The sequence below is a fragment of the Colletes latitarsis genome, chromosome 6 (assembly GCF_051014445.1).
Source record: "Colletes latitarsis isolate SP2378_abdomen chromosome 6, iyColLati1, whole genome shotgun sequence".
Taxonomy (NCBI): Eukaryota; Metazoa; Arthropoda; class Insecta; order Hymenoptera; family Colletidae; genus Colletes; species Colletes latitarsis.
This window is the reverse complement of record NC_135139.1, coordinates 21,928,907-21,948,693: the sequence shown is the minus strand read 5'-3', so window position 1 is coordinate 21,948,693 and position 19,787 is coordinate 21,928,907. Positions and strand designations below refer to the sequence as shown.

General features: G+C 46.6%; 1 protein-coding gene across 1 annotated transcript in view; it reads right to left on the bottom strand.

Annotated features, from left to right (window-relative positions):
• Pdk1 (Phosphoinositide-dependent kinase 1) overlaps positions 1 to 19,787 on the bottom strand; it is a 484,825-nt gene that overhangs the window by 15,607 nt on the left and 449,431 nt on the right. The gene's annotated exons all lie outside the window — the stretch shown is intronic.

The following is a 19,787-nucleotide window of genomic DNA, read 5'->3' as shown; positions in this document are numbered from 1 at the left end:
CTACATCGACGGTAAACATTGCGGATACTTCGTCAGCATCGACAAACGTTCAGAACGACTTTACGTGCGAATTTGACCGTCGTTTGAGGAGAGAGAAAGAGCGGCTGGAGTGGGGCGACAGTCGTACAGGCGTTAGTGGGGGAGGCCTGGGGAATCCCGTGGTCTGCGCATGCGCGATGCTCCTGGTGGGGTTACCAACCGACGGCGCCAGTATTCTCTACCCCCTCCCCGCCTGCGTGGAATTGCTGGCTCGTCGTTGTTGTTGCCTTGGAAGGGAGGGCATGGCTCACACGCGCACAGTGCCCCGTCTCTCTCTTGGTGTGTTGTTTGTTTATAGTCGCGTTCTGGGAAATACCCGACGCGAGTAACGGACTCTTGCGCGCGCGGAGGCTTGCATTCCCATTCTGGCGTTGCATCCGGTCGGGTCGTCGCGAGTATCACGAGGAACGCCTTCCTTAGTCTTCTTCTTTGCCCTGCTACTTAGCATTCCCTCTTCTCTGCCCACTTACACGCGCGCCCTTTTAAAGCCTCCTTTACGTTTATTCATCCCGTTCTGAACCCGAAACGATTGACTTTACATGTTTGCCGCTGCCACGGTCGTACTTGACGTTTCTGTAGCGTTCGGTGCTCGTCGAGCGCCAATTTCGAGCAAATAGTTGACTCCTCCCTGCGTCCCTTTTACCATACGAACGCTTGGGTTTCCCCGCTACGGTTTTCTTTCATCGATCGGGGCTTCGCGTCATGGTGTAGCTGCACTTTTCAGCTGATTTCCCTTACGCGTTCGTCGATCGCCGGACTATCGCCAGGCACCGATTTTGAAAACATCCGACGATATCAATCGTGGTACGCGCGATACCATCGGGCACGCAATGGTCCGATAAAAGACTTTTATCGCGTTCTCTCGAAAAGTAGTTCACGCGTAATCTCAAGAATGCAGCACATCAGCCACGGTATTCCTCGGCTGCGCGTATCTATAAATCGCACAACAAATATTGTACAATGGAATTGTGTAACGGTGCTGCGCGGCGCCGCGCGACGGGAAATCGAGACGCGTCGCGCGATAAAAATAAATAACAAATTGACAATGCTCTGTTCCGCGCGGAATAAGAACGCCACCGATGACATCGTTATTGGCATCTAGAGAATATAATTTCACTCGAGCTTTGCTAACGACCATATTTGGATAACAGAGTATAACAGACTGCATCGTATAATTTAATTATTTACAATCGGTCAAATGAATTTTATGTTTTCGTAGACCATGTTCCGTGTATAAATATCGATATACACGATGATAAAGCGAAACATACCCCTGGTGCAATCTTTCCTAAAGAGGGCGCGACCCCTATAGCGGTTTACGATCCGAGGGCGAAAGAAAATGTGTAGAAAAATTCGTGTATTTCTTTCTATATACCATGCAAGAGTATATTTGTCTATTATCGTTTCGAATATACTCCACTCTTCGGTTTTAATTTAAAAATATATAGCCAGAAAATGAAATTAAGACGTTAGCCAGGTGTCGCACATTTATGACGCGTCAATTTTCGTGTCAGATGATTGCCTATTTTACATTCCTATAAACAAACGTAGAAACTGTCAACTGTCGCGTAGAATAATATTTGGCTGACCTGTTGAGTATATTTTATTTGTACGCTGCATCGAATGCAATAAGATGTTAATAAAATATCCTTGGTCGCGAATCGACCAAAATAAACGTAACAAAAATATTGTTTGGGGGCCAGTAGTTCGATATCTGGTTAAAAATTCCCGAGTTTCTTCGGACCCAGAGTTCAGCCACCGATCCCGTGACGAATGGTCGCGAGTACCGCTGATGAGACGGTCATCCGTTTTACAAATCTAGCGCCATTTGTCCGCGCGTCCAAACTACGGATCCGTCGTCGCAGTACGCAAATGCGTGGTCGACCGTCGTTCGACGACAGCCTCGCTCGGTCTGCCGTCGATTAATATCCGCGACTGGTCCATTTAATAATATTGTTGTCCGACGTCCAACCGTTGATATCTTGTTTACACGTCCCGTCCGTAACGGTCTTACACACGGAACGACAAAGTCCAGTACGCGGAGAGAACTGTTTCTCGCAGTTGTTGACTCCTTCCGCGAATCGGTGGCATTATCGTTTCTTTAAATGAATAATTGCCCGGTCGTTATGCGTGCCGTACGAGCTAGGGTCTCTCTCGCCGTCCGCGACTAGAATTATAATTATCCAAACGAGCGAACCCTCTGGTCAATTGCCTCCCTTGCCGCCCGGTCACTCGTGGCCATCTTGAATATTTTTACGGAATCGCGTCTCGATTATCTCGAGTCACGAAGTCGCGTACGTTCCTGTTCGCGGGCACGCGAAACGATAATCGCGGGACATTCGTCGAAACGTTGCGCGGCGGGAAAAAAGATTCCATCGATCGGTCGATACGGAAGAGCGTAACGATCGAGAACGGGCGGGGGGGTAAACAAGAGGGTAGCGAGGAACGGAAAGCGTAGCGATCGCCGCGCCGCTTGCACTCGCGAGTCTCGGGGAACGACCTAAAAAAAACCTTTTATCCCCGACGGGAGGTTTCCACTGAATATGTCATGCAGTCATCGAACTTGGAGCGTTATTATCGCGATCGTTTGCTCCAGTGCCTCGTCGCAGTGTAAACAATCATCCGTCGCCGAGCGAGCGGCGGGCGAGGAGGGCGAAATACATGGCGGGGAGGCGCGAGAGAAGAAGGCTCGTGTGTGACGCGTGATGTTGCCGCGGTACGTAATTAGCGCGCGAAAATAGATTTTTGCGAAACGAGCCGAGCTCCCGCTCTGGTATGTCAATGAAAACAAATCCTTGTTCCCCTTTTTCCCCCTCTACTTCTCCCTTTCTCTTTGTCGAGGCCTGGTAGCTCCGGCGAAGGCCGCCGAATACTGAAATATGTATACTCGCCATTCAGAATAGTCGAATCATTGTTTGCTCGATCAGAGTCCCCCGGTATCGTATTGCTTTTGGCAGAGCCGACGTACCTTCCGAAATAACGGCTGCGTTTCTTTTATCTATTTAGTTGTTTAATGCGGTCTCATGGTTATTTCGATTTAAAACGTTATCGCGTTTAGTTATTCTGACACCTAAAAAACGAGCTTTCCTCCCAAGGACCCTCTGAAACAGCCAATTTTTAAAATACGACACACGTTACATGTGATTTCAAAGAAACGGTGAACGATTCTACGTAGAATATAGTTTTATATATAATTATCAGACAACTTATGAATAAAAATTGGGGTTGTTTATCTTTCTAGTCCTCAACGTACTATTTATTACAGAGCTTATATTTACGAACGAGGAGTAGTTAAAAGAAATGATCAAAAGTTATTATCTTCGTTTATTATTCTTACAAAACCGATGCCATTCAGTGGCTAAGATTACTATTTACCGAAAAATCACTTGTTGCGTGTACGGATCGCAATGGCGAAATATATCTGAATCCTGTAACTTCCTACAGAAGTTGTACAGTGTCGACCTCTATGGGAAGGACGATAGATTGGCGCGGAACGTTTGAAACCATTTACGCATCCCCGCTACTTTTATTCTTTGTCTCTCAGCACATTTACAACATCAAACATATTCGAATATATTTAATATTCCGTATATAGTATACGGTTTGCAATTGATTAAAAATAATGCCAATCGAAAGCACGAATAATTAATAAAATTTTCGAGAAGAAGAACCTAAAAAATTACTAATATTACAGGGATCGTATTTGAATGGAAATTATTGATTCTAACGACGAGCTTTGGTTAACTTTAATATTTAAAAAATAGTTGCCGCCTACAAGATTTACGTAACGACTGTTTGGACGTTCGGGTCATCGGCTCGAAAGAAGACTCTTATTTCTGTATCGTCTGGCTTGAGAAAGTCGTTTCGTCAAACGATCAGCGAAAGAAAATGCGGGCTCGCGTTCGCCACAGGCTCGCGTTTTGATTAATGGAACGTAAATGCTACAATTCGCGAGCGTACGCAAAACGCGGCGACTACCGTACGGCTGGTTGTACAATATTTAATTTTAGCTAATATGGCCAGGTTATATTTATCATCGTTCACCACGTGCAAGCGTCGCGTACAAAGCATTAAAGAGACACAATTGTGCAAACATTTGAACGTAATTGGAAAAGTTGCGACACGTGCGGCCTTGTTTACGCGGTGCAGAAAATTTAAAACGATATTCGACAAATCTGGAGGTCGAGCGACAAAAAATAATAAATTATCGTTACAGATCTCGACGTTTGCTACGAAAAGCAATTACTTTATAATTTCCACGGGGATATTAAAGAGCGTACACTATTTTTGTATATTTTGTTTCGTTGCACGGATAAAGCTGCTGTTCGCGGATGATATTTTGAACGCAACGGATGCAGGTCAAAACGCGTTTCTACGTCGGTGGCACAGTTTTTAGAAAATACACGGTTTTTTCGCCAACGAGCGTGGAAAAGTAATTTCCCCCGATGTTTTATCGTTAAAATTTTAACCGCGCGAGCTGCAAACGTTGTAACGCGTGGCGTTCCCTTCGTCCTTTCAAACGTCGTAAAATTAATAGTAGCGGAATGCAGATTTTAAATAGATGACGAATGAAACGGGACCACGGCTCGGTTATCTTATGCATCGACGCGGAAGCGTCGTATTTAGCGCACCCGGTATATAAACCGGCACACGTACGGCGCATCTTCTAGTCCTATCTACCCGTGCTAATGTCGGTGCCAGAAAACCGCTGGAAAATCGGTCACGAGTGACTAATCGCCGAAGAATGGCCGCGATTCTTATTCTTCTCGCTTCGCGCGGGAGAAACATCGAAACCGACCGTTCGCGGGAGAAACCAATTCGCCGCGTTCCGTTTCGTAAAAGAAATCGAAACGTTGCAAATCCATTTTCCCCGCTACGCGACCATGCCTCGAACAGCTCTTTTTATCCCACTTTGCATACAGTTGTACACTTAGCAACCAACTAAACATACAAAACTGTGTTATCTCTCTATACCAAACAAAACGATAAGGGAATTTCGTGTAATATGGGCATCATTGTTCGGGAGCTTCGAATATTACGTAAGATCACTTTTTATCCCCGTTTTTGAATCTGTCACAGCTGTTGACTATGATCTCGCTTCCAAGGTGGAATTAGTCACATTTCTCATACGTTGCGCGCGATTGTAACATCTTGGAATAAAACTGCCAAGCAATTCTTCAAACCGAAGAAGCGAACTGGTTTCTTTGAAAGAGACTCGATCGAGGGCGTACGGACGCCATTAAACGAGGTAATATAACGTTTCGCTTGTTCCCAGGTAGAATTGGTAACGTACACGCGCCTTTGTTTTCGAATGGATTATCATCCACGTGCGCCATGCAAGCGACTCGGTGATTAATCGCTTATTAAATAAACAATTATTATGCGAGTCGTCGTCGCGCGTTTCGCGTAGAAATGATGCATTGCGCCTTTCTTAAGCGTAACGCAGTTCGAGATGGCCATCGCGGAAAAGCGAGCAAGGCGAACGTGTCGCGTCATTCGACGCGCGTGTCATAATGATACGCGATCGAAGGATCGCGACAATAACCACCTCGCCTTTGTTGGATCGGATGGAACGGGGGAAAGAGAAACAGTCTAGTTGAGCTAAATAAATGATCGGCTAATTAATGAATGCGCGCGGCACGTGGACGTCTGGCAAATAAAGGAGCGACCGCGTCGACGCCAATGGGACAATGATTTCAATCGTTCCAAACAGCAACGGGGAAATTTTCTGCTTCTGAACACTCAAAGATTCCGCTCGAATAAATTTTTTAGCCGGAATTCGAAAGAGACCCCGAACGATTTTCGCACCCCGGACTATCTGCTGTTCGATCCTCGAAGAAGAGAGAAAAGAACGCTCGACGACCAGTACCATTAAATTTTGCTGAAAAAAGAAACGATCCAGGAAAACAATTATAATTAATAGTTAAAAGATATAAAGTATCGGTCGAGGGTCAAAACGATCCTCGCGCGTCGAGTGCTAAATACCTATCATTAACAGCCGTCCAGACGGTCGTTACGATAGCCGCTACGCTCGAAATTACTCTAATTTCCGCGAATTCGACGCTCAATGAGATGCAAATTCCCCTGTTTATTTTCTCGCGGGTCTCGCTCTTAATATGCCCCGCACAATGTTGCGCCTCGATCACGGCCCCCGGGGGCCCCGCGCGTAATTTACCCTCGCGTTAACGAATTTCAATTTAGGGGGCCTTTCTACCTTGTCGGATAACAATAATCTGCAACCCTGGGCTCGTTCTACCATTGGTTATCTTGCTCTGTTTGTCAAGGTATCGTTTATAATAATAAGCCCGTGCTCGAGGTTCCTATCTGCCATTCGTCGACTACACAAACTTCACAGAAAGTATTTTGCTTTCGTCTGCAATACGATCGATAGAATAGTACCTCCCTCGATCGCGAACGAGGGATCTCTGTAAACGATCAAATAGGACACTATTATACTACTGTTTGAATTATTCGAAGATGCGTCGATTCTGTCGATCTTAACCCTTAAAGGGGGAGACTCATGTAAAATGATAAAACTAGAAGTGATATTTGACAATTTTTTTACAGCATAAGGGTTTGATGAAACTTTTCGAAACTTCTCACATATATTCTCTAACATTTCAAGATACAAATACTTTTTTTTCGCTACGTTTTGTCGACTTTGGATGAAATAATAAACGTTACTCCATATGTTCGCCCGTTTCTAACAAATTTACGGAGGCCACCCACGCTGGTTCTTATTACGTCTATAATAATTAATATTTTTATACGAAATTTTTACCAGAAGTAGTTCAAGAAATGTACTTTCGAAAACACTGAACATTTATCAGAAAAAGTTTCACAGTTACAGCCAAAAAATTCTTGAAAATTGCCTTTAAGAGATACGATATTTTAAGGATTTTACGATGGACGGGGGTCCCGGTGTTGGCGTTCCTAGGGTTAATGCTCCGTCTTCGGCGTGCCCCTTGACGGTGTCAACGCGATTAATCGGGTTCTCACCTCGCCTCGCAACGGTACGCGCGTTTTCGCTCGCTCGCGAAACGGGTGTCCCGTCCCCCGGTGTGTTTATCGATTGCGATCTACGGTGGCGAGAGAACAGACCGCGGGGCCCGGCACGGATCCGACGTTCGTGGCGCGCAATCGCGTTAGATCTGATCGGCGAATTCCAGGTCGATCGCCGATTGCAGGATCTGGCGCGTTACGTGACTAATTAGTTGGGAATTCGAGCGAAATCGGCCGCACTCGACGGTGCGTTACGAAGGTGCACCCGATAAAACCGTCGATCGGCCGGACGTTTTATCGATCGCATTGTACGCGAAGGAAACAAAGCAACAAATAAAAAAAAAGAACACACACACACACACACACACACGTTGCATATCGACGAATAAAAAATGAACGGAAACGTGGAAAAAAGAAAAATGGGAAACGTAGCCACGGAGAAGAAAGAGAGAGTACGAACGATAGCTCGCTCCATCTATCGACCGCTAAACGGCTACACGCGCGACTGGATAAATCGTGTTCGCACCGTGACGGCATTAATTTATAAAATCGACCCCGTCCCCCATCCCCTCCCACTCGCCGTTCGAACGCACTTTTAATTCTTCCGCTCGGAAATCGCGTCCGCTAGGTTAATTGGTGCACCCTTATTGTCCCGGGGCGCGAAACCCATCCCTTCGAATCGAACCATTTAACGCTTCGATCGTTTCGCGCGTGTAAACCGAAAAAGTATTCGCGCTAGCGAACCTCAAAAAGATACATCCCTTACCATACAATCTCCAAATCTATTTTTCTTCGTAACCATTGCAAAAATTACATTAAATCGTACGTCAGGGGGTTAAGAAATTGGTACAGCGTTATTCGCTAACGATGTCACTGAGTTTCGTCCCGATTCCGCTAGGCGAAGTCATCAATAACGCTTATCCATAATCACAATTATTACGCTTCTGAAAAAAAAGAATTAAGCGATAGGATCACCGACGAACGCCTGATACAAGTTCAAAGATAGCTTCTTATAAACGCAACCGGCCAATCTGTAATAATTGTTGACCGTTAGCTCGATAATAGATAATAGGAATTAAATCAGACTGCGGATAATGGGTACGCGATTTTCGAGAGTTTCAACCTGTCTCGCGGCTGTTCGAGCACTCCTTACATCCGAATTCCTTAAAAGGGTAATTAAACTTGTAAAAGGTAAATAGCCTCGACCCGTCGCGATCTTTTACAGGCCCCGACAATATACTGCCGCGCAAATTGCTCCCAGGAAGCGAAGACCACGGAAATTACTTTATTGCCGGCGTAAACCGGCTCGGTTCGAAGACTCGCTAGGCCTACGGATTTGGCCGGACCACAGGGTCATTTTGTCAAACAACCTTTTGAATTTTGAATTGCTTAAAACCGTTACGCCGCTCGTTTGGTTTCCAGGAACGACAGACAATGTACTCGCATTGTGAATCGTCCATTATCCTTCCGTTTCTATCGTCCCTAGCGCTAATTTTATTCGACTCGCTCGATAGTCCCGCGTTCTTCGTTTATTTAAAAGCACTTCGAAAACGGGAAGGAGACCCTCGAAGTAATTAGCCCAAGCCCCGATTAGTTTAAATCCCTCGCTGTCTTGGCTATAGAAAATCGAGGGAAGTCGCACGGTGCAAGATCGCGGGGCTAAAATGGGCGATCGACGGTTTTTTAAATCCAAGATCGAATTCTTAAAAAATTCCATTGCTCGATACTATCTCAGGCACCGATGCATTGTCGCGGTGAGGACGCCACGTGCTGAGTCTTGACCATGGCCGCGGTTGTTTACGCTACTCGATGCCTCGAGACAAGCATGTTTGCGTGTACCAAGATAGCGTTACTGCACGCTGACTTTTCAAAACGACTGCTTCTACAATACTCCTTTTTTTTTTCGTAACAAATACGTTATCGTATTTATCTTCGCCGAACGAGATTTTCACGTGCCTCTCAGTTGACGCGAAATGACTTTAATATTTTTTTACACGGTGCATAAACACCTCGCTCGAAGACTCTCGCGTAGAGGACACCTAATCTTAATTTTTTTAAATTATTTGCACCGAATGTACCGGTTCACAGATTAAAGTCGATCAACGATCTCAAGAATCTCCGTCTACGAGCGAGTCCGCCAGTCCACGTTAATTATCTTCGCTTTATCAACGTTTCCCGGCATCACTGTATCAGCAGGATGTCCTGAGCGTGGCATGTCTTTTATAATAAACTTTCCTTGCTCGAACACTCCGTGAAAGCGGCAAACTGTTGCGCAGATAATCTCCCTTTAATATTATTTTCGTCCTGTCCGTATACTACAGACTCCAAAATTATCGACTGCCACGGTGGTCACCGGTGACCGGCGCTTCAAACTCTAAGAAATCTCTTGGAACGGTTACAATTCGGATAATAAATATTCTGGTTGACAAGAGGAGGGCTTGAGCCTCGAGTTAGTCTTCTCTATAGAACCCACCCTCTCGTATCCCCCATTGAGAACAAATAAAAATCCCGAATCCAACTCGGACGCGATATTTGTAAAATGTTAAAAGTACCGGGTGAAAGTTGACCCGGCCATGGTGTTCCGTACCAAGGGTTAGAGGAGAAAGGAAACTTAGAACAACGACGAGCCGCGTCGAGGCGTCTCGCGCAGTAATTTTCCAATTCCAACGGTCGGTCGCGTCTCGTGCGTTCGCATGAATGGAAAAAACAAGGGGTAAGGGGGGTTTACCACCGATGTAGAAAGAGGATCGTACGGAAGAAATGCAATTAGAAAAAGAGAGCATCAGGGAACGTGGGAGAGTACACGATGCGGATAAAGGCCGGCCACGGAAAGGGAGGAAAAAAGAAAAGAGCGCGGAGTATCGTCGTACGGTGACCGATAACGAGCGAGGCATGGCCGTCTGGCGATAAATAAAAAAGTATTTGTACCGTTTATCGGCTGTTTACGACGGCTTCTTGGTCACTTACAGCGAATATAGTAAATCGCGTAGGCCGCGTGAATCATTCGTGGCCGGGATTAGAGTCGATCTTCGAACCTCATTCACGCGGCGACGCCGCGACGGACCCGGCGACGGCCGACGCCGATTATGCCCGATGGAATTTCAGAAATCACGCTGCTTTAATTAGTCCCCCGGCCGTGGCGCGAACTTCGGCCACGCGATCGCGCGATAATGTGCACGTGAACGAGCAATGAAGCGGCCAGAGGCGGCTGGAAACGCAGGGCGAGGCGCCGAGCGTGCTCTTATCTGCCAAAAAATCTCCCGTTCCGTTCGTACGATACCAAAAGAAATGACCGACGAACAAATTGGCTTGATTAGGAAAGACAAATATTATGATCGACGGATTACGCGGTCCAAGGATACGTTTAGAGATATCCCAAAGCGAGCGTCTTCGACTAAAATAGTTTCTGCGCTCGCCAACAGAGGGCTACACTCTCTTGCAAGTGCTCGACCAACCACACGCTCCTCGATTGACCTTTCGGTGTCTAAAATACACAAAAATTTTACTTTTCTGCTCGGTTAACTCCCATCGTTGGTATCTCGAGATAGTGTTGGTCGCGTGTCGGCGATAACGACGCGAGGTTAGCTCTCCCGGAGCTCCACGATGATTACAGAACAAAAATATGGCGGGGATGACTTTCCGCGAGAGCAGAAATCGTGATATTTTAAGACATTTCGGTGCAAATCTCGAGGAAAAAAGTTATTCTCAAACAAAAGATTCTTCTCCCCCACTACGAGCGGAACAATGACTTTTTCGAACGCTTTATCGTACCGTAAAGAAAAGCAAACGGAGATTTTTGGGACGATAACGCAAGGTGCCATCTCACTTTGTGTGTATAGCGTCTGCGAACCGTCTGATTGCGTTTCGATGCCAGAAGCCCGGGCGTATCGTCTTTATCTAGGCTGTTGCGGAGATCGGCGCGACAGATTCCTCTCTATTTCGTAGATAATGACAACGAAACAGGCCGGATGAACACAGGACAGGGGACCAAAGTCTAGGGAGTAACGGAAATGGAGGACTCCGGGCGAATGGAAGTCGCGACGCGGGTCCGTGGAGCGTTTATCTCGCTTATCGGTTGCACGTGAAAAGAAGGAGCCTCGATCTCCCGATACGTATGTAGATTCGTTAATCTAGCGTTTAGACACCGTCGACGAAAATACACGGTCTCTTATCGGCCGTCTAATCGTGCCGTCGATTTGCCCGCGAATCGTGTGTTTACGAAGCCCGCTCGCGAGGAAAGATACTGGCCACTGGGGCAATGCAGTCTCCGTTTACGTGTCTCTTAACTCATAAATAAGTAGACAGTAGTCTACGAATTTTTAAATCCCGACATACGAAATTAAAGCTTCGACTTTCGCGTTCGTCCACCCCCTCCGGCAGATTTCGTTCGAGACGACGCTCGAGAGGCGAAACAGAGGGAGTTCCCAAATTGTAAAAAGTTTCGTGACGTTTGACAAATGCTGCGCGCGGGCAACAATTTCCAAAAAGACCGGAATATGGGTGGAATCGCGCGGCTAGAGTCCCGCGGTCCATACTTCTTCCGAAACTTTTTCTACTCGCGCTCTATAAGTTGTACCGCTTTCCTGCGACGCGAATCAGGTTTTCTTCCCCTTGAAATCGCAATAACTCCGCGATAATAAATCGGCAGCGTCGTAAAAGGAAACGCGATTAAACGTCAAACTTTACGGTTTAACGTTTCGACTTCGCGCACGACCTCGAACTCGAATTTTAAACGACACACTCGAAAGAGCAGTCTTCGAGCGATCGTAAAGCGGTCCTTTGATTTTTTTGGTGAAAAGCGTCGCGAGTGCGCGCCTACTTGATCGACGAACAAACAACCGTTCACGCGTGGTCGTCGAGCAAACGGCCGCTGGCGAAAAAATCTGCACGCGCGCAAAGTCCATTTATAAGACACGCTTTGGCGTATCTGCCGACTGTCGACAAAACGATCGCGGTAAATAAGTTTACGAGCGACGATTGTTTTCTCGCGTTCGAATAGGGTTCTTGAATTTTAGCGACTTCGCGAAAATAAGACGCGAAACAAATTTTAAGTTACGTTGTTTACGACGATCTAGACGGAATTTTAAAAATTCACGAATATTTTCCTAGTCGTAGCCATCGTTTGGAAGCTGTCTATAATTTTTTATTTTGGTTGGAATGGTCGTCCAATGGACAGGCCGAGTCCAACCTTGATCAGGCTTGTCGCGCGAAATCCTTTCAGAGCAACGGTTGACCACGTTCGACGATTACTCGCGAGTCGCGATCTCGGCGAACAAACGATCCGGCGTTACCCGATACTAATAATAGTGCCTAGAACGCACGCCGATTATTTACGACACCATTACGCAACGAGTTGAACGAGCGGCTTACAGCGAAGGCGCCACCGGCCCTAGGGACTTTTGAAATTCGCGAGGGGGGCGTTCAGTTTCCTCGAATTAATGTCAGGGCCGACGCGTATGCGAATAGATTGTTGTGGCGTCGTGTTTCACAGTGACTGTTGCCTAGAAATTCGGGCAATTTCACGGAGGCATCGCGAAAGTAGGCGACTCACCGACAATTTAGGAGATCGAACCCTTTGGTCCACGCCTACGCCACGAATGTTCGTTGTTTATTAGCGACGATGCCCGAAAATGGTACGCTCAAAATTCCCAAAATCGTCCAACGCAATTTTCCGTTACCAATTTGTTAAACCGACCCCCATCGAACCAATTGATTTTTGAACAATGGATCTCCTATCGATGACTAGGTTCGTATTCTAGACAGTCTTTTACACTTTCGACCCGTAGTAGATAGTTACAATAAACAGTTAACCACAGTTCGAGACTCCATTTCATTCTCGAGAGTAATTCAATCTCGGCGCGGCTCCACTGCATTAAGTTGTACGTGGAGATAGTGAATCGGTAAAAATATCATGGATACATTATGGAGTGTCAGGCAGTTTACAACCCGTTATCCGAAACGCGCTGCACAATATCGTACGTGTTAATTATACATCGGTAGAACAAACGTGTTTACTTGGAAAGTGTATCTCGCCGTCGCCATTTACTATCGAGAAGGTAGTTCGACGAAGAAATTCGAGAAAACGGTGAAAGACGAACAGAAAAATTATTTTTTTTCGCGTCGAAGGACACCGGGTCAGCGTGTATTTTCGTGCAATAGGTTCATCGCCATAAATCAATATTTATTTGCGAAAGAATGTACGTTTTCTCGAATAAATACGCAGAGTTTGGAATAGTTGTCGTTAATAGTGTTTGCGCAAAGTATTTCGAAAACTTCGTTCGTTGTTGGGAGTTGCAGAATGGAAGGCCCCCGTAAAACCGCGCGCACGACAACGAAGCTCGGGAAGCAAAATCGGGGAGAGTGAATTATCGTCGGATCGTGATACGCGAATTCGGTCCATCCGATATCCGGGGGGATTAAAAAGAAGATCGTTGTAATCGGCTTAAATTCATCTGGCGAACCCAAGCCATTGATCGATCACCACACCTTCCTCGGACCCTTCGCTCGGAAGACGAGTTCACCAAAAGTCGAGCAAACGCGTCTGTCAAAATGGCGAACATAAACAAAATATCCTTTATTCGAAAACCAATCTCAATTACAGAATATTTTGAACGAAACGTTTCGATACCTCGGTCCTGTAAACTTCCGGAATTCAATATGGACACACGTTCACGTTCACGTTTATTATGTATACAATTCTACGCGCATTTCGCGAGCTTCTACAGGCTGATGCCGCCGATTACCAATCGTTTTCGATTTATGCGAGCGTTACGAACAATCACGAACGAGAAACAAAGGCGCAAAGTGTCGCGGAGAAGCGCGATGCGCGACGAAACAGTCGCGCTTTCGACTGTCGAGCCTCGTTCGATCCTCGAATCGGGCGGCCAGCATCGTTTCAATGGCACTCGTGTCACCGACGGACTGCCAAGCAAATTTTGGCAGTGCTATAGTGGGCCAGCGATTCGAGGTTCGCATGCTCGTGACTAATAATTTTTTAAAGATTGTTTATTCACGAGTCCGATAAAACTCGCGCGAGAAACGTTAAAAATAGAGTTCGGCGAGGCGACTGCGGATTTCCGCATACGAAATTCGCGCGGGTCTAACGCAGTGTGTCAATACGAGTAACTTATTGTTCCAGCGTCGGAATCTTTGATCGATCGTGGGCGACCGTGGTCCCTCGTTGGGGCGACTTCCGGTACGTCCTACGGTCCGCGGGACTGAAACGGACAGGTAGACTGCCGGAGAGCTCGCGTGGGTGTGCTTGCACACGGGGTGACCTGATTTGTATTCGCTGACGGAACGTCGTTTGCTAACTCGATGAAAACCCACATCTTCCGAGTTCCGTCGCTTCCATTGGCCGCGCTTTGAATGCGAAAGCGACCGAATTGTCTTAACGCGGACAAAAGGGAACGCGTAAATTTCTCGAGTCCCCGCGTAGCTGCTCGAAATATCGCAAACATCTTTGCCACCGAAAGGAAGAAGGAAAAAATTCTCAGCGTTCGAATTGTCCACGAAACCGAAACCCTACCTTTAAACGATTGGAGACAAGCAAACTATTTGTATCTAATTCTCAAAATTAATCTTTTATTCCCAAGAATAATTAAAAATAGCCCGAACACGATCGCGTTCGTTGAATTTATCGGAAAACTTCGTTGATGGTCGTCGCGGCAATTCCCGCGTCGCTTTGAAGTTCGACGACCGATTGCACGGAACGCGATACGCGTTCGTTGTCGCGCTCGATTTTACCGCGTTTCGTTCACCTTCCGGATCGCACGGTGACGAAGTTAAAATAAGATTAATTCTCGTTCGTTATCGGTCGCGTTACCTTCTGGCGGAAGCATTCCGTGCGTCCGGCAACCGGAACGATTCCGCGCTGTTCGAAAGGGACCATCGGTCCCACCATGGCCAACGACGTCTCTGGTTCCCTTCTGCGTTCTCGCGGCTGGAGACGCGAAAAATATTTGTACGATCTTCCTTACGCGGATTGTTTTCGTTTCAGAGTTGTTGCAGGTGCGTTCACGCGACCACGTGCGTCATCGCGGCGAACGGTGACGAACCTAATACTAAATCGGCGAACGATACACAGAGAGCCAACCGTGCACCGGCTCTGGGGATCTACGTCACGGAGATTAATACGCGACCGAGCCACCTGCGAGGCGCGACTGATTAGCGATCGAAGCACGATCCGCTACTCGGGCAAACTGCTGCCAAGGCGATCGAGCGTTATCGAGCACCCAACCCGTAATCGTGTTTTATTTCACTTTCTATCCCTCTCCGTGTATCTTTCTCTCTCTTGGTTTAAACTGTCGTAAACACTTGAACTCGGAAGGCATCGATCGCTTTGGAAAAGTTTGGAGCACTCCGGAGTCAAAGGGTATCGTCGTCGTGGACTGATCGCGAACCTTGCCGGTCGTTGCTTCTCCGTTCAACCGACCGCCGACCGCGCTGGAAACGTTCACGGTTTCCTAAAGGAATTCGTGATTTCGTCGGACAGCGACATCGTTTTCGAAACCGACGATAAAATTTTACGGTTACGTTAAGTTCGACGTAAATCCGCTATCTCGCGGCCTTGCCAGCTCGGTTGTGTTGCTTCTATCGTTAACGATCGCGAGAGGACCTTATTTAAGATCTATCCTCTATGAACTTCAATTTTCGACGCGTCTAAGAAGTTCGTGTTTTCGTCGGAAATCGGTTTGACGCGAACCTACTTTCTCGACTGGCGTCGTTGCCAGTGCAAACGCTGTTACATCAGCAGTCGCTAATTAATTATTATCAGCGTGGGTCTCGGTTACGGGTGACCCTTAATCGTGCCAAAAAAAAAAAGACGAGCGTAGAAAAACAAGCCAATATAACCCGACGGCGATGCGTGTTTGGGAATTTAAAAGCTCGTACAAATATAAATAACGATAAGAGCGACAGTGATGACATAAGTGCTTCAGAAGCGAAAAACGATAGCCATTTCCTGTGTCAGAGTCCGGCGATAGGGCTCGAAACCTCGATGGAGACGGAATTCTTAATTTATTATTAACTAAACGCGCGTGGATCGCGAAAATAACTTGAAAACGATCGCTCCCGAAACGGAAACAAACTTTGAAGGAACGTTCGGGCGCATCGAGGTTAATATTGTTTAAGATTAATTTTGTTACAAATAACAAATTTGAAAAGTGGTGAGTTTTCTACGAGGCTGGAGGCCTACTTTCGAGGTTCCGGATCCGGCGGAGTCGACGCGCGACGCGGTTCGCGATTGCGATTTTACAAGACAACGGAACCGTTTTAGAAAAAGAATTTAGGCGGACGGATGCGCGTCGCTCGTAAAGGCGGCCGTAAAAGACAGCTATAAACGAGTCTCGCCCGTAGCGTAGATTAGTTAAAGGAAAAATAGGAACACGTGTTTACATTCACAGAATCGCATTTACGAGGCTTGTTCGCGAATTCTTCTGACGTAACGGTCGCGAGTGGTGCTGCTGGCGAAAAATATTTGCGCTTCCTAGCCGAGGACGGGCGCGTCTTTTTCCGTCAATTATCAAGACGCGGACACGCCCGTTTTCGCGAACTCATGCGAGTAGGATCGTTTTGCAAAAGAGAGGCGCCCGTGCAAAGTGTTTATAAAGAAACGAGACTTCGATCCCTCGCAGCTGGAACCGTGAAACTCGTCTTCGCCAGAGGGCCAATTTGCACTTCGCTATCATGTCGCGGGTTCTACGATTATTTTACCATAGTCAAACATAGTTTAAAGCTCGAACGGAAAAATAATATCCACGGATATTGGCAAAAGTATGGGCACGTTTACGCGATGCGGGCGATAACGAAACTTTTTTATCTGAAATAATATTTTTGTTTAAAGATACCCGAGTGGACACCAATGTTATCGAGTCATTTCCTAAGACTTCGTATATTCTCAAAGAAATTATATTCGGAAAATATTGATCGTCCGTGGAGTGGTCATCTTCTTGTACAATATTTTTCTGTCGATGTATCGTTGCCCGGCGATCGTTCCAATACGTCTGGCACGAAGTCCACGAAGAGTTAATTATATTGGAATGTATTTATACGTATCTATTTTTAATGTATTATTTAAATATAATACGAAGATAAGGGAAGATAAACACAAGAATCCGTCGTTTAAAAATACACGTGCTACTCGACCGACGTAAAGTCATTTAAATATTTTCGTGCTTGGAGCACTGTTTCGTGAAATGCGAAAACATAAAAATTGTTTCTGTTTCGTTATCCTGGTCGACGATTCTGGGAAACGGGACGACTTCGCGACCACGATGGGCGAGAAAAATGGAGACGCGACGGTAGGAATCGGCGCACCGATGAACTTTGCGGCCGTTCCGATCGAGGAATCGGTTCGCTGAAAATACTTTTCGCCGATATCTCGCCTCGTTCTCGCGTCGATGTCGCGTCGAAGCGAGGAGCGTTTCAACGAAAGCGCTCGATAACGACTAATTGGACGCACGAGCGACAAATTGGTGTTTACAGCGGCGCGTGCAGCGACACGCAATTACGATAAATGGTCGTGTAATTGCATCCGGGATTCGGTCTACCGCCGAAGAAAATAAGTCGCTCGGACGAGACGCAACAAGTTTCCGCGCGTTGCTTTCGCGGCGATCCGGGGATGATGTTTTCGCGGGACACGTCGGACGAAGAAAACGATTTAGAAAGCCGCGGGACCAACGAGCGTGAGCGGTCACAGGTGAACGGATCCAGAGGATCGAGCTAAATTTCATCAAATATCATGCTCGACGTCCACTCGAGTCTCGCTATCGACGATTCGTATCGTTGTTCCGCGATAGTATCGCGCCGGCAGATAATTTTCAAAACGGTTACACCGAGGATCTTTTTCAGAATCATTTAAACGATTCGACGCGGGAGAACCATTTGGCGAAAGAAAAATATTTGTCGGTAACGCGCGCGGAATATAGAATGACGTATTACCGATTTCGAAAAAACGAAATTTGATACTATACAAACATGTTGTGAACGCCGTCGAAACGACCGGGGAGTGAAAAAAAGTAGCCGCGAACTCTCGAAAACGGGACGCGTCGTGGACTATTCGCGTAAAGAACGATAACAAAGAGTCGGATAAACAATTCGAAGTAAACGCTATCCGAAACTTGATTAATTTATTTTCTTGATCCCCGTTTTCCGTTGTTAAAAATTTTATCTACGTATAAAGGTGGTATGATGCGAGCTTTTGTTTTAAGAATTAAGACTGTTTGCGATGAAATAGCGGTACGGGTCAGTTTCGACCCGCCATCCGGGTTACGTAGGAGGCGGCGCGGGCCAACGGGTCGTCGAGTTAACGAGGCTCGTCCGGTTTATTGCCCGCTGATTGCGCGTTTCGGCTCCGGGCCGACGCGATGGATTCGTAAACGAGGCCGAGGAGAAAAAAATGTATTTTTAACGAGGCTGATCGAAAAGTGCGCGCCAGCCGCTCGAACCGTACGAAACGAGCGTGCAGTTTTTATTCCCGCCGCCGCGGGCCGATGACGCGCGAAAACAAAACCGTAACGTCGATGTATCGACGGATCGTGCACACGCTGGCGAAAATATGATTACGCGCGATAATAACGCCAATAACGAACACCGACATTTTTCGCTTCGACGTTTCAAGGTATTATCCGCGGCCATGTCGCGACTTCGCAAGGACGTCGACTCCCCGGATTGAATTCGTTAAAAACCGAGACCAGGACTCGTTCTCCACATTTCTGCTTCCATTCGTGAGCTTCCGACGATGACCGATCTTTTCCAACGGACTTTAAATTCACCGCCGCGGCTCGATGCGCGGGCGGCCCGATCGCGCGAAGATCCCCCCGGCTAATTGTACGCGATTAACGGGCCCGCTAATTGAAAGTACACAAACGCGTCGCGAAACCGTTCTCGCTGGCGGCACCTTTGGTATTTCGTTTTTCGAAGGCCAGTCGATGTTTATTTTTCGATGCACCGACGAACGGAGGATTCCAGACAAACAAACGGCAATATTTGTCAGCAGCGCCGGGGCTCGTTGAAATTTAAATATCGCTCTGTTCACGGAACGGAGTTTATATTGTACCACGTATCGTACAATTTCGCGCTTCGACGGAGTTTCTTCGCGCCTCCGCGGCCCCCGGAGGTAATACGCCGACCGGTGAATCGCGGCAAACAATTCAGCGAACGAGATCTCGGAACTACAGCGAGAAATACACCGAGCGACCATCGCTAATTCCGGTAATATCTTTCTCTTTTCGACCCACTTAAATTTTACGCGATCGCGCTATGAATTTTCGCTTTGATTAATTTTCCACCGTCCACTCGCTGCTCACATTTATCAAGATTTGGTGAACAGCATTTTAATACCAATAAACTTCTAGTCAATGTTGCTGGTGTTGTGGGCACAGTGCTGCATAATATAAACATTGATGCAGAGAGGTAAACTGTAGGCCGATTCTTTGGCGCCAGCGTTACGCGACGCCCTTAAACAACGGCCATCCTAGGAGAGGAATCTCAAGTGTGATGTCTAAGACGGTCGAAACACGACTGAACTATTCTCCTTTACCCACAGATACTCTGCGAAAAAGCATGTCATTGAGGGAGGAAACCACCGTGACGGCTGAAAATAAAAGCAATTTTTCAAGAATTTTTTGGGGGTAACTTTGAAACTTTTTCTAACAAATGTTGAATGTCTTCGAAAGTACATTTCTTGAACTACTTCTTGTAAAAGTTTCGTGTAAAAATATTAATTATTATAGACGTAATGGGAA